Source organism: Carya illinoinensis, chromosome 5, assembly GCF_018687715.1.
Source record: "Carya illinoinensis cultivar Pawnee chromosome 5, C.illinoinensisPawnee_v1, whole genome shotgun sequence".
Classification (NCBI taxonomy): Eukaryota; Viridiplantae; Streptophyta; class Magnoliopsida; order Fagales; family Juglandaceae; genus Carya; species Carya illinoinensis.
This window is the reverse complement of record NC_056756.1, coordinates 25,962,476-25,976,379: the sequence shown is the minus strand read 5'-3', so window position 1 is coordinate 25,976,379 and position 13,904 is coordinate 25,962,476. Positions and strand designations below refer to the sequence as shown.

Below are 13,904 nucleotides of genomic sequence, written 5' to 3'. Positions count from 1 at the left end.
TTCAACAATTTGATGAACAAATACATGCTACTTTAGTATTCTTTCCATTTCTACCAACCTTTTATTTTTCTTTTTTCTTTCGGAGCTCACTCAATTGAATTCTTTACAACTTGTACTCTTCTCTCTTTTTTGTCTTCTTATTCTTCTTTTTTTAATTGAAAATGGTAAATAAAAGAAAAAAAATGCAAATTTCACACCTAGTATACACTTAGAAGTAAAAAGGGTAGAAAAATTAATGTATAGGTTATACTCCAATGTGGAGAGGTATGGATGATATGGGCAGATGAAAAGAAAAAACTACATATATTTATTGGCTCAAAGTTGGCTACTAGGGGTCTATGATGGAAAGGGATAGCTTGAAAGGCTCAAACGTTAATCTTAAGTTGACCTTCGTCATATCCCAAGTATATCCACTATTGTACCACAAACCATGTAATGATATTCTCAAAAGAAGTGCCCAATTCAACAAATAAATGAACACTTATCACAATTTACTGCATTTGTAGGCTCTCAATCCCCTCTAAACTCATATGAATACTTAAGCAAAAGAATTCTCTAGCTATATGTGTCAAACCACTATCTTACCACAAAACTTGGATGAGTGCATTAAGGGTTTTATGAACGCTTCAACAAAAATGATTTTAGTGGGTTTGGTGAATTCATGAAAATGGCTATGAATGAGAATAAGTACATATGTGAAAATGATGCACGTGTAATGCAAATTAAAAAAAAAATTGACACATGAAAATATGCCACAGAATTCCAACAAGCATTTTAAATACTAAATTTGCACTACCACCCCCAACTTAAATGAAATATTGTCCTCAATATTTAAGAATCAAAATTAAATGTAGAGTAACTAAAAATGGTATGATACACCGGATGAGTGACGTGGGTAACTCACTAAGCACCAAAGATGATAACCTGAACTAACAAAATAAAACTAACATACAAATAAAGAAAATGAAAACAACAGTAAACAAAAAGAAAAAGAAAGAAAATAAGAGAAAATAAAAATAAAATAGAGCAAAACAAAATAAATAAAGAAAAACATACCTGAGTGTTGTGGTCAAGGTTGATAGACTGAATCCACAAGTGGAATGTCTTCCACTTCTGAAACTTGTTTATCAATTAATATTTTAAGGCGTTGACCATTTACTTTAAAGATCCGACTATCCTTAAGATCTTTTATTTCTACCGCCCCATTTTCAAAAATATTTTTCACTACAAATGGGTCAATCCACCTAAACCGAAGTTTTCCTTGGTGCTTAGGTCATTAGGTTCAAACCTCTTCCTAAGAATATTTTTATCATGAAACATTTTCATTTTAACCTTATAGACTTTAGACTTAGGCAAAGGTTTCAATTTAACTCTTGGTGCTTTCATACTTACAGGAATCTGTTTTTCACCTTTCTTAGGCAACTTCTCAAATTTCTATTGCCAAGTCTATGTGCCATAATCCTAAGTTTCATAAAAAATAGCACAAATATCAATAACATCATATGAATCACTAATAGTATCAAACCCAGAATTCACAAGGGAATATTTAAGGGGATCAAAATCATGGGTTGTGTGAACTCCCTTGTCTATGAGTGCGTCAATCATGTATGTTTGGTAGCACTTGTCATCTGTTGGCTGTTTCTTAATATGGAAAATGTTGACCTCCATGGTCATGTTTCCAAAAGATAGCTTCATCAACTCACTCCTGCAATTTATAAGTGCATTAGCCGTAACAAAAAAAGGTCTACCTACTATGAGAGAAACCTTAGAGTTAGACTCAACAACTGATTGAGTGTCCAAAATTAAGAAATTAACAGGATAATAAAACTTGTCAATTTGGATCAAAACATCCTCAACTATCCCTCTCGGTTTCTTAACTGAACAATCAGTCAATTGAAGCACAACAGAAGTAGGCTTAATTTCACCCAAACCGAGCGGCAAATAAATGGAATAAGGCATCAAATTAACACTAACTCCTAAATCTAGCAAGGCTTGTCCAAACTCACGATTTCCAATACTACATGCAATCGTTGGACAACTAGGATCCTTATACTTAGGAGGAATTCGCTACTCAATTAGAGCACTAACTTGCTCTGTCAAAAATGTTGTCTTCTTAACATAGTGCTTCCTCTTAACTGTACACAAATCTTTAAGAACTTTTGCATAAGTGAGAACTTGTTTAATAACATGCAAAAGAGGAAGGTTAATCTTTACATGCCTGAGGTTCTCCAAGATTTCGTTACTAGAATCCAAAGTTCGCATACCAGATTTTAAAGCTTGAGGAAATGTACCTTAACTAGACTCTTGATTACCTCAGCTTCCTTGGAGAACCCGGTATTATCATTGTTTTATTCCTCTTCAACATCATCTAGCTAATCAGTTGTTGGGATGTATAAGGACTTACCACTTCTTGTCACAATGGCATTGACCTCTTTCAAATTTTTTTGTACCACATGCTGACCTTAGGATGTGGATTGAGTTTGAGAAGGAAACTTGTCACGCTCATTCACACTCAAGGAGCTCATTATCTTGGATATATGACTCTTTATTTCTTTGTTTTCTTCAATAACCTACATAATTAAAGATTCAAACTTTTAATTAGTTTTACTTTGTGCCTCAATAAAAGCATGTAAAGTATCTTCTAAAGGGCTCCTAAAAGATGAAGGTGCAAGATATGATCTAGGGGGTTGTGCAGGCTATTGGTTTTCATATTTCCAACTAAAATTGGGGTGATTACGCCACCCAAGATTGTAGGTATCAGAGAAATGTGCAACAGGCTTCATGTACATATCTAAGGCATTACATTGTTCCTCATACATTCCTCTCATCTCAGCAAATGTGGGATACTCTTAGGTAAGATGATCTACCCCACCACACACAAAACATGGTCCAAAAGACTCTGCATGATTAGCCACGTGTGTTGGCTTTAAGTCCTTAGTCTTTAAAACCTCTAACTCCCTAGTAAGCATCTCAACCTTAGCCTTTAGGTTATCCTCTTTCCTGAGATGGTAAATTCCACTACCATTTAGGTTTCCTATAGGTCGTGACCTATTTGTGCTCTCAGTAGCACTAGGCCCAGTCCAAGTGTGAGCTTTTTCAGTAAACTCATTGAGGTATTCTATGGCCTCATCAGGATCTTTCTGTAAGAACTCACCATTACATATCATCTTCACAAATTGACGCTTTCTAGGTGTAAGTCCCTTATAAAAATAGCTCACTAAGTGCCAATTCTCATACCCATGGCCAGAACACATATCCAATAACTCCTTAAATCTCTCCTAAGACTGATATAAAGTCTCACTGTCCTTTTGTGCAAAGGTGGAGATTTGCCTTTTTAATGCATTGGTCTTATGTTAGGGAAAGTATTTATTAAAGAAGACCTGAGTCATCTCATTCCATGACCCAATAGATCGTGGTCTCAATGAGTATAGTTAACTCTTAGCTCTATCCTTCAAAGAGAAAGGAAAGACCTTAAGTCCCACAATGTCATCAATTGCATTTTGACTATGAAAATTTGCAACTACTTGCTCAAATTCCCTAGTGTGCACATATGGATTTTTATTTTTCAAGCCATGAAAAGTAGAGAGTAACTGTATCATCCATGTTTTAAAATCCAATTGGCGAGTATTAGTTGGAAACATGACGCATGATGGTGTGGCTGTGCGTGTAGGGTGAAGTAGGGGTGTGCATCCGGATCCAGATCCGAGTATCCGGCTATAACCGGATCCGGATCCGGATTTCAAAATCCGGGCGGTTATCCGCCCGGACTCAATCCGGGCGGATAACCAGATTCAATCAGGATATCCGGATTTTTCTGTTTTTTTGGACTTAAATTCCGGATAGTCGGTTCATACCCGGATTCAACCCGGGTTTTGTATTTAAAAAAAAAAATCTAAAAATATCTTTATAACTTTAAAAAGAAATTATAGCACTTTTTGTTTTTTAAAAAAAATCTGATCTCATATTTAAATTGCCTAGATTTTTTAAAAAAAGTAATTAAAACACTTTAAAAGAATTTTCTAAAAAAAAAATTGAAGAACAAAATAAATAAAAATGCAAATTAAATAATATTGTTGTTACATCACAATGCAAAACATAAATTTACAAAAAATAAAATAAATAATAATACATTACAACTAATTAAACTAATACAATATCATAACTCTTCACATCTTGAATCTTGAATTTGGGGGAAAATTTGATTTCTTTCACCTTGATCTAGTAAATGGATGGCCTGTAATCAACAAATTAAGAAGTAAATCATATAGACATATGGATATTTCAGAAAAGAGTGCAAAGGGTCACCCAACAATGCATAACAGAATACATTAAAAGATACTACATTGCCAAATATTATTATGTTAGATACTATGAAAATTGAAACACACATTTCCTCATTGCCAAAAAAAAAGAACAGTCATTTCCTCGTACAATGAAACACATTTCCACATTGCCAAATCATGTCAGCTACAAAGGTACAACAATTATCCATAGCAAGTCAAGTTATTTTAGAGTACCTCTTACTGATTATTCGTAAAAGTTGTTTCTACCTCAGCATCAGAAGTTCAGAACCATGATTCTCAGCCTCTTGCATGTACCAATAAACATCCTGCAAGAAGTCTTCAATAGTAATTAATTTAGATAGCTATTCTGGGTAATAAAATGTGTGATGCAAACAGCAATTAATTAGAGATGAACCCCAATACCGTTAATCTTCTCTCTATTGCTATGGCTGACAGTTCATTTTCTAAATTAAAGTATAATAAGGTCTGTGAGTCCTGGACAACAGCAAGTATTAATATCAATAGGCGTAACTAATGGAGAATTCATATAAGCTATGCATAAAGCCAATAAACATTATACAAACTTTGGTTCAGCAAATATATATCAATATATGAATACAGAGAGCAAGGGAGCTAGCCACAAGTGGTCCAGTACAACTTTAATAAATATTTTGATATTTCTGTTTGGGGCTACTCTTGATAAGTAAACAGTTCTTAATCAATAGTTATTAATAATACATGCACAAACTTTTTTTATATATCAATATATGAATCCTAGTTAATATGAGAGAAATAAAATTAATTTGGCACATTCATTATTCATTCTTTCTTTTTAGACCAATGAATAGCTACTGGCATTCCTATAATTCTATCATAGTCCATTTAATGAAAAGTGATCAATTTATTGCTCTCGGAGCAGAAAAGCACTACGAATTAAAAACAACTTTTCATTTAAGATGGCAGAGATCATAAAACAAAGAAAAGCTATTAAGGTTTTCTACAAATTGTTGTCACAGATATTAATTTTCTTATAGAGATAGACACATCAATGTTATTATAACCAATGTTGTCAATGCAGTGAGGGTCATATAATTTATCTACTACTTTTCTGCAGATCAAACTAAGCATGCATCATCTTATAAGAAGATTCGACCTCTGAGTTTTCTGTTTAAGGGTGGTCTAATATTTAAGCGTCCAAGACTCCAAGAGATTAGACGTGGAAGATTAATGACCAAAAACCATAAGAATCTTCGGGCACTTTCGAATGAAAAATTTAGCAAGATTAGATAACTTCTTTACATACGGTGGCTTTAAATTTCATGTTCCATGTGCTCAACTTTGGAATGCCCATCCCACATTGTTAATAACGACTACCATGAATTGCAAGCATGCCACACTTGGTCTAGAAGCTGTTATAAATTGCTTGCTTAACCTTGTCAATGCACCAATTTATAACAAAAAAGCATCTCCTGTGAACAGCTTTGAAAACAATGTCGAATCAACTACCCCACATTTGAACACAAGGATAGTAATGTTGGCCAACTCAAACGCTAATGCAAAATCTCATTACCAAAAGTTACAGAGAAATAATAAGCATAAGCATAAGCATTGAAGCATGAAAACATCAAATAATAAGCATAAGCATTGAAGCATGAAAACAGAGAAATTCAATAACTACTAGCAATCAAACCATCAATCTAGGAACATGTCTCAAGGAAACCATAAAACAGAAAAATTCTAAAATCAAGGAAACTGAAAACACCAAATAATCATAACGAGGAACATATCTAAAGAGACAAAGCTTTGGTGACTTAGGCAGTACTGCTACCTCAAATGCTCAAAAAATCTTCAAGATGGTCCACAACCACAGGTTACATAGTTACTTCTAAATATATTTATATGAACTCTTGCCTCATCCAGAGCTTATCCATACTGAGACCCATCTTACACCATAGTTAGAAAACTTGCCTCCTAATGCTTTAGCATATTCAAAACCTCAACCGACAATTAAAAAAAAAAAAAAAACTCTGGTACAAGGTACCCCCATAATCCAACTGATATGCATAGTTTGTTGAGATCTTTGCCAAAACATTAAAACACATTGAGATGAGACATCAAGGTATTTTGTTTTGCCAAACAGGACTAACATAAAGATAAAACAGAGACTAACTCGAAAACAAATAATGAAGCCAGAAAATGATGACTACCTTTCCAAACCCAGAAAATCAAATAGAAACCCAAACAGACCAAGCGAAAATCAAACTCAAACCCAGAAAAATCCAACCAAACCGAGAGAAAGACAGAGACAGAGACCAAAAGCATGAAAAAGGGAAAGAGATATAAACATCAGCTTCACAAAATAATAAACCCAGAAAATCAAACACAAACCCAAACAGACCAAGCGAAAATCAAACACAAACCCAGAAAAATCCAACCAAACCGAGAGAAAGACAGAGGTAGAGAAAGAGAGAGAGAGAGAGAGAGAGAGATTAGCATACCGTCGGTTTTGATTAGCATACAAACAGAGATAGACAGATTCACAATCGGCACGGCTAGGGTTTTGGATGAGAACTTGAGAGACGAGATGAGACAGAGAGCTGAAGAGAGGATTCGTTCAGCTTGAGAGCTTGAGAGGAATTAAATGTAAGAAATAAACTGTGTCGTTTCGATAAGAGAAAAAAACATCAGGATGTAATATCCGGTTACGGATTACCGGATTAGAAAACCGGATCCGTAACCGGATCCGGTTTTTTCTCAACCGCCCGGGTGTAATCTGGGCGGATAACCGCCCAGATTCACCCAGATTCCGGGTTTCAGATCCGGATCCGGAAAAAATCTGGTCCAGATGCACACCCCTAGGGTGAAGGTAGTCCTAAAGGGTCCTAGTGGGTTGATTTCCGTGCTCACTCATTTCCTTATTATTAGAAAAATTATCAAACAAAATATTAGAAAAATCAAGCTCTGACTCTAACTCTAACAAAGGTCTACAAGCAAACCGACCCAAGGTGTCTCTATACCTGTGCATGCAAGGTAGAGAAAAATGCAACACTAAAATAAACCAAAACTATAAAATGAAAAATAAAATAAAATAAAGATGCAGCAAGCTAAAAGAGGAACGAAGTTACCGCCTTTACAAATTGCTGAAAAGAAAAACTATCTAATAATTCTTCTACCGTCTTCCCGGCAATGGTGCCAAAATTTAATTACACCCAAAGAATAACGTGGTAGTTGTAGCACAGCTTTGGGTGTCAATTCCACGGAAGACAAATTAAAAAAAATAGCAGAAGGAATAAAGAAACTAAAAAAAATATTAAATAAGTAATGAAGAACAAATATTAATTTTAACTACAAATTAAAGTGAAACAAAGTGATTAATGGAAAAAGTACTTAAATTTAACGAACAGTAGAACGTCGGGAATCCCTTGCACAAATCTGGTATTTTAATTATTCTTAATTCATTTGATAACTCAATTAAGAACTTAATTTCTGAAATTTCCAATCGAAAGGTATAGATTTATAAACCAAAATTAAATCAAATGTGATTTTTGAAAAATCATTCATCACTTTTGAAATACGTAAATTATTATCCCTATTGAGAAAATTCAACAACGATAATATACTCAATGAGCGATATTGCAGCAAAGAATTAAATCAATATAGATAAATAATTGATCTAAACATAATCAAAGAACTAATCTATTCAATAGAAAAAGCATGACTGAATCCATAAACATAATAAATTATATGATTATTCAGAAAAGAAATCATCAACAATGAATTAAAAATGATAAAACAAAAAAGTTTTAACAATTGAAAATCAAATACATGAATTAAAAATAAATTAGAAATACCATCTAATGTGCAAGTTCATCCATATCCCTACTTAAGAATTTAGTTACCCATAAATATAATGGACAACAAGAATCTTGAGAGAAAGATAAAGCGGACGGTGGCCATGGAAGTGATTTTTTCCTCTCTTCAAATCCGTCTCTTGTGCCTCTTTTCAAATTTGCCTTATTAGAGGCAAATTTATAGCCTTTAAAGTAGCTTTCTAATGCATTAAAAATCGCTTCAATCCGATGTTTGAGTAAAAAGTTACGGTAAAAATATTAAAGTATATCCTAACTGTCTCTTAGCAAATTTCAGATTTGGACTTCTTGTAGTTTCCTTTTGTGATTTTCTTTTTCTTTCTTTTCTTGATCCAAATTGCTCTCAAATTCCATGAAGTTCCTCCTTTGAATTTGACTGGACTTTGACTTGCTCTTTTATATTCTCTAAAATTAAACATAAAAAACCTGCTTAGGAGTATCCTAACGTAAATAGAAACTCAATTCAAGAATACACATTAATTCCTATAATTTATATTCACATTTTAGCATTTTAATCTAATAATAGGGTATTTAGAGTATACTTTCACACACTCATCAATGATGTCTGGCTACAAATGCGCTGGGTGCAGAATTGGGCATCACTTATTACAAAATCACACGGATGGTCATTACCCATGATGTGGCATAGGGAGCCAGGGTGTGCGGATGATCCCTAAGAGAAATCATGGTGCATATGTTTAAAATTGGATATGTAGGCTATTTTCTGTAAAAAATGGCCTGGATTTGATTAATGGAAAATATGTGGACAATTTTCTAGAAAAATGGTAGATTATATGTTATATGTTGGGCTGTTTTCTAGGAAAGTGGCGGATGTTTTATTAGATTGGATTTTTGAGCCAAAAATGGGATTTTGGCGTGCGTGGAAAATTACTTATTTTTGAAAAATGATAATTTTCGGATCTCATGCATCTGTCATCCTGTGCATGCATATTGTTGTTACTTGAATGTATTTTTATCTTGTGCGTTGTTCGGATTATTAGTTACCTTCGGTATCATTTCTTAGTACCATCGATTTTGATATAGATGATGAGGAAGTCGAGCCTAAGGAGACGGCTCTACCAAAGGAATGATTGGTGCCTTTTGCTTGTATATCTTGGGAATTAGTTTCCCGCTTTTGAAATTATGTATTTTGGTTTTTATGACGTTATTACTAGATAATTGTAATATTTTTTCATACACTTGTATTTAAGCAAATTTGTATTTTAACAATTCTAGTACTTAGTTGACTGACTTTAATTATCCGCTGCATTGTTTTGATGTATGCATGTTGCATATACACATACTTGGCACTTATTATTGGGAAGTGTGATCTATGTTATCATCATACCGACACCTCAATTTCCATGTGTTTGTACATGAGAGTTGGGGCCGTCACAAGAAAAGAGTCGTTTAAAGTTTTGTCATGACTCTAAATGCTAGGACGGGGGAATACCCTAGTGGAACTCTTCTATCCACTTAAAAGTGATTAAAATAGAGTGGTAGCCCTTAGGTTGGTGATGTGTAGTCGACGGACATTGAATGATTCCTAAATGGGAAAAGATACCAAAGCGGGGTTGCACCTAAAGCTAGTGGGTGTCGTACGGTAAAGGCAAAAATGTGAACTGTCGTACTTTGTATGTTTAAGAGTAAGACGTAGTCACCTCAGTCAAAGTGGGTTGTTGGTTGATGTAGTAACTAGCGAGGAAAACATGCTGTGTAGGGGAGCCGTGAGATATCCAATTAGATGTTTAAAGTTAAGAAAAAGGCCTTGAGTTCCAAGATATGCTATCTTATATGATCAAGAACCCGAGCTCGTATGTATGTTTAAGAACCAAGAATGAAAAGATGAAAAGACGTTTTTCTGAAAAAGTCATAAAGCTTTCTGTTACATGTTATGTTTTACAAAGGTCAAAGTACATAAGTAAAGTTCATGTCCATGCATTCATTATGGTTTGCTCTCGCATGCTTATGATATCTATTATATGATTTGGCGCAATGCACATGAGGGTGCACCCAGGTGTTGAATGGTGGTGATTTAAACATTAACATGGTTTTGCTTCTACTGACATGTGTTGAGTCAAGATTAAATTTCTAATTTAGTCTAAGAATAATGCCAATCAATAATAAAATCAATAAATTTCATATCAAAAAATGTGGAAAATAATTTGAAGAAAAATTAAGTTTAAAACATGGTTTAGAGGTCATTAATCATGTGTAAGTTGATTAATGCCCTTAACTTAAGTTAGAAGCTTAACCATGGTTAGGTGAAAACCCTAGGGACGTGTTGCACTTCTTGGGCTTGAGGGAAACCAATGGTATGATGTATGTGGGCTTCAATTAAAAGTGTAAAAATGGAAGATAAGGCTTTTGGGTCTTGATAGGCTTGTAGGGCCATTTGTGTAAGTTTCTTGGACGTGGGCTTTTGGTGTCGATTATTAACTAGACCTTATGTCTAGATTTAAAGGCTTATCTAAGGCCTCAGAGGCCTACTAACATTGGATCCAAATAACATATCTTTCTAAGGTTGGGCCAAAGACCTTTACTATCACCAAGTTAGGCCCATTCTACACATTTGTGCCAAATTTCCAAGGCTCTCCAAGAGAGGCCTACAACTTCATAAATCCTAATGGGTCTAAACTTATGACACATATTCTTTGTCCATCGCATCCTTAGTAATTGGGGGCCATTAATTAAACATTTTTGGACTCGCACCTAAATCCATCCATACTTAGCCCTTTGCTTAGCCTGATAATAATGCCAATTGTCATTCCACTATTGGCTTCATGGAAATTATTCTAAAATAAAATATAATACTAGAAACCTTCTTATAATTTTAACTAAAATAAAAAATGCAATTCTCAATCAAAAAAATTATCCAACAATGATAACAATCTCTTGCTAACTAAGATTAACGAAGCTAATAATTAAGTCTTAATGGGGTTTTTAGGCTGGGTGTTACAATCTATACCAGTGACGATGAATGGAATTTTTTGGACAACTTGAAATGGAAGTGCAGGAAATGTAGTCAAGGGCTAGAATACTAGAATACTTGCTTGATTAGGTGTATCATATGTGTATCAGTAGGGGAAGCAATCCTAGTCAAGGGCTCAAATACGATGATAAACCTCCTAAAGTTAATTGATTGTAGCATAAACCTCCTAAAGTTAATTGATTGCAGCATGGTTGGAGTATAGCATCCAAGATTGAACAAATGAAATTGAAGTCCCGCCTGTGATTCCCGCCTACGGTGCATGCGGCGTAGGAATGGTGGTAGAGTCTCACCTGCGATGCCCACCTATAGACAAACTTGTAGGAATGGTGGTAAGCAGGGATAGCAGCGGTAATAAAAAGTCTTTCAACTAAGTATCAGAATTTTGTTTAAATACAAACTTGCTTGAAAACAAGCATACTAATAATATTACAACTAACCAGTAAAAATATAATACCAATCAAAAATAGGAAAATAAACCACAATCCACGAGTGATCCCTGATCACTCTTTCAACAAAGTTGCCTCCTTGGGTTCAGCCTCCTCATCCTCTGAGGATTAAACCTTTGGATCGAATTTAGGAAAATAACTGTTATAACTCGAGGTTGTAGTGGCAAGTTTAGGACTTGATTCATGTCAATTTTAAGGATAGTAAATGGTGCAAAATTAGGAAATGATTCTTGTTGTTTTCGAGGATAGAAGTCCAGATGATGGAAATGTAGTAATGGATTACTTGTACGTTTGAATGATTATTGGTTTGGCTAAGAGTGCATGAGACCAATGCATAGTAGTGGTGAGTGTGTATGGATTTCAGAAAATACGGATCCTAGTCTCATTCTCAACTCGAAAGAAGTGACTTTGGTAGGTGTTGAAGTGGATTCGATGTAATAGTATTACATTCAAGAGATCTTGACTGTTAGTTTTTGGCGAGTCGATCGGAATGTTTAGCCGAAGTGTGATACTCAACGGAATGTTGGTTGGCAGTGATTGTAGTGATTATCTTTAGGAATTAATTGTGACTTGAGGCCACATAGGAATTTAAATTTTGTGACTATACTTTCATTTGGAGATTGAGTATCTAGTTGGGAGAATTATAGACATTATTATTTAACTTGAAGAGAGATTATTGGGTCGCCATGTGTGGTGGATAATAAAATCTTGAAAGTGGAAGATTAGGCATCAACGGTGATTAGCCTAAACAGATACGTGAGGCAATAAGCAGTAAGATTCAAGAGTGTAGTGCAATAGTTTTGGTGGATTGGAGATTTGAATAGCATGGCCTAACTTGAGATTTAATTGCGTATGAAATTGAAGAAAATAGTCGTGCTAATGCTAGGGTTATGAGAATAGAAGTAGGTAAGCGAGTTTCCAAGAAGGGTTCATTAAGGTTACAGTGAATTCAATAGTAGTTCGTAGCGAGTTTAGTCATCTCTAAATTAGATGATATTCAAAATTTAGGTGATGAGATTGAAAGTGTAAGTTGTCGGGTAGAAGTTATAGGTGCTTTATTAGTTGGTCAGGATGGATTCGAGCCTTATGTTCTTTATCTTAGATGAGACTAGTGTATTTTGAGATAATGTTACTTCTTTTTAATTTGGAATGTTGAAATTGATTGATATTGGTTTTTGACGATGATTATGGGTGTTATTGCGGAATTTTGATTTGATTAAGGTTGCTAGAGCTTATTGAGGGATAGGAGTGATAGTTCATGATTTTGGGAGACAGTATTTTCTACCAAAATGTGGTAAAGGATTTTCTTTTTTATAGGTGTTGAGTTAGCTTGTACTCAATGGTGTTAATTTATGAGGACATTTTGCATTTTGATGAGTTATCATAGTGCATGTGAAAGCGTGATTTTTGGAAATAATTAGGTATTTAAATTTTGTGTTAATTTTAAGGAATTAGTGGTGACTTGAAATTTTGAGAAGATGCTTATAATTGGAGATTAATCATTTGGTTGTGCAAATTTGTTTATGGATGGTTAAATTTGAAAGTGGCTATTCGGTTAATAAGGTGGAGCATACAATGATGGTTAGGAGGTAGTCGATTGAGGTTAGTACAGCCTATTATAGGAAATAATAATCATTGGGAATCTATGGGTGTTGTATTAAGGTTCTTGTAGAAATGTAGATTTTGAATTACATAGCCACCCTAGGAGTACTAGGAGTGATATACCATTGGGAGACTAGTGAAGGTATGAAGAAATCGTCTATAGCAGTAAATTTGGGAGAGCTTTATTCATGCTTGTATGGGAATGGTTGATGATATGTTTTCTCAAGTGTTTTGAGTTGTACCTTGTATCCTGCTTAGCGTTGATATTTGACCTCACAAATTTCAAGGATGAAATTTATTTTAAAGAGGGGATGATGTGATATCCCTTTTTTACGTGTATTTTTATTGAATGATTATTTAAATTATTATAAGTAATAGTTCTCTTGTTTTAAATTTAATGTGTTGTTTGTTAGGTTATTTTATGATTTTAAGTTGTGCAATTTATTTTAATATGCTTTCTTGTTATTAATTATTGTTTTGCATTTAAATCACTTTTTAGCCTAAATTATTTTATTATTGTTGGGCTTTAATTATTTTATTTTATTAATATTGAGTTGTAATGTTTTTATTCGGCTTCTATTTATTTTATTGTGCTTTTTATTTTAAAGTAGTTTATTGTTGAATTTTATTATTTTATGTACACGTGTTGCATGTACACACTTGACACTTAATAATGGGATGTGTGACCCGTGTTGTCATTATCCCGACGTCT

The 13,904-nt window shown here is 34.1% G+C and overlaps 1 long non-coding RNA gene across 1 annotated transcript; it reads right to left on the bottom strand.

The window, feature by feature from the left end:
- Positions 1-4,044: 4,044 nt before the first annotated feature.
- Positions 4,045-5,871, bottom strand: LOC122308981. Its single transcript, XR_006242303.1, has 2 exons — positions 4,707-5,871; positions 4,045-4,620 (listed from the first exon to the last, which is right to left on the bottom strand). It is a non-coding gene; the product is annotated as an uncharacterized LOC122308981 (long non-coding RNA).
- Positions 5,872-13,904: the final 8,033 nt, after the last annotated feature.